Source organism: Sceloporus undulatus, chromosome 3 (genome assembly GCF_019175285.1).
Source record: "Sceloporus undulatus isolate JIND9_A2432 ecotype Alabama chromosome 3, SceUnd_v1.1, whole genome shotgun sequence".
Lineage (NCBI taxonomy): Eukaryota > Metazoa > Chordata > Lepidosauria > Squamata > Phrynosomatidae > Sceloporus > Sceloporus undulatus.
Genome location: NC_056524.1, coordinates 17,382,470 through 17,384,700, shown reverse-complemented (window position 1 = coordinate 17,384,700; position 2,231 = coordinate 17,382,470). Strand labels below are relative to the sequence as shown.

At 40.1% G+C, this 2,231-nt stretch overlaps 1 protein-coding gene across 1 annotated transcript in view; it reads right to left on the bottom strand.

Annotated features, from left to right (window-relative positions):
* DEUP1 (deuterosome assembly protein 1) overlaps positions 1–2,231 on the bottom strand; it is a 48,659-nt gene that overhangs the window by 23,839 nt on the left and 22,589 nt on the right. The window lies entirely within an intron of this gene.

The following is a 2,231-nucleotide window of genomic DNA, read 5'->3' as shown; positions in this document are numbered from 1 at the left end:
AAACCTTCGTAAGCCGAAGCAATAAATCCCTATGGGATTTTTTCGTATCCCGAAAAATTCGTAACCCGGCGCATTCGTATCCCGGGGTACCACTGTAGTCTCTAAATATAAAGTTCATTTCTGATAAGGCATCAGGCCAAAGGGAGAGACAGAGCACAGAACTTCCTTTGTGTATAACTAACAAATGTCTATAATTAATAATAAAAAGTAAGCCTTGAAAAGTATTTCTAACATCTACAGTGAGTCTTTAAAAACCTTTAAACTTTAAATCCCTTCTTTAAAGTGAATTTTTAAAGGGAAAAAATATCCTACACATCAGAAGACCCCAAAGAGGCAGGTTTTCAGATAAAAATCTTTAATTAAAGTTTAATTTAAATCTAGTATTATATATTTACTTTCCTGAATAATTAATCAATGAACAGACAGCTAAAGGTAATAGGATTTTTGCCGTTTTCGCTGATATAAGCCACTCTTCTACTTAGAAATTCAATGTCAACATAAAAGGACATGTTAAAAGGAGACAATTACATCAATCTTTGGCTTTGGTATGGCTGTTTATATACTGGGGAAGTATTGGCTAGAAGGTCTCAAGAGTTGCCAAAGATTATTAGCTCTGGAAATCCTGCTGTTACAAAACAGATAACAATAGGGAATTGAGGTGACTCACCAAGCTAAGAATTTATCATCCATGCATTTTGGCTTGATAATGCTCCTGATTTTGCCTAGCAAGCAGCAAAAAAAGCAGGAGGTTTATGAAATTCCTGAGGAATCACATTCACAGCTGGAAAGTAATGTTCACCTTGGTAGGTCACAAAGCTGTGGTGGCCTACAATAATTGGACCAGATGTCCCAGGAAGTCTATCCAAAGGCACTCTACTGCCTGAGGTGGAGCAGGAAGCTATGCCCCCTCCTCAAAGCCAACCATGTTGTTTGTACTCAGATGAATCCATGTGTACCCACCTCTCCCTGCTCCAGGTGCCACAAGCTGAGCTCACACTTTCACTCTCTCTGTTTGTCTCTGCCACATTCAATTACTACTACTGTATTATCATTGAACCTTAATTCTCTCAGGATCATGTATAGTTCAAGGATAATGCAGTGTGCCCTTGCCATTTACTAGGGTTTGATTTCAGGACCACAACCACCTTTGTGGATATAAAAATCCATGGATACTCCAGTCCCTTTATATACAATGGTGTAATTAAATGATGTCCCTTGTAGAAAAAGGCAAAATCAAGATTTGCTTTTTATAATGTTTTCAAGCCATGGATGGCTGAATTCTTGGATGCAGAATCTGTGGATATGGAGTGCTTATTGTTATTATTGTTATTGTTATTATTATTAAAAGGCGGCAGAGGAAAAGGAAAAGAAAGTGAGAAGGGGGGAGAGAGGGAGGGAGAGAGAGAGAGAGAGAGAGAGAGAGAGAGAGAGAGAGAGAGAGAGAGAGATGCTACAACACATACAAAAATTTGGACTACAGTTCTAACACCAATAGGGGGTGGAGGATGCTTCATTGGAACTTAGCATGTACAGTACCATGCTAACAGTCAGTAAGCATCGCCTTCACAGGACTGCACATCACATCATTGTTTCTTAATTTACCTTCCAACAGGCTTTAAACAAACTGCTAACAGATTGAATCCAGACTCTTATATTTTAGACTGGTACTGATTTATGAGCCACTGGCTGACGGTCCCTGGTGGGATCCCTGTCAAAAGAAAGAAATAATTGTAACCAGTGGGCACAAATGTGGTGCTAGCACCTGGCACACTGGTGGAGGGGGGAACAAATGCTTGTCCCCCACTTCAGATATTCCAAGAAATATTCCTTTAAAACAGGAACCAATCAGTCTGCCAGCCAGTTAAACCTACAGTGAGGAATGATGGAAGTAGACTGAAGATTAGAAGGAAGCTCTTGAAAGTAAGAGTGGTTCAGCAATGGAACCAATTGCTTAGAGGGGTGGTGGGGTCTCCTTCTCTGGACATCTTCAAAAAGAGGCTGGACAACTACCTGATGGGGATGCTCTAGTTGGGGATCCTGCCCTGAGGCCCCTTCCAACCATTATACCTTTTTGGCTCTCATATTCAGAAAACCTATTGCACATTTTCAGTACAAAGAATTTATTCACAGGGTTGTTTTTTTAAACACATGGCAGCATTATTTGTGTACCCGTGTTAATAAGATCTGCGTCCAAATTCCTGTTCTTACTTGTACCTCAGTTGGGAAGTACA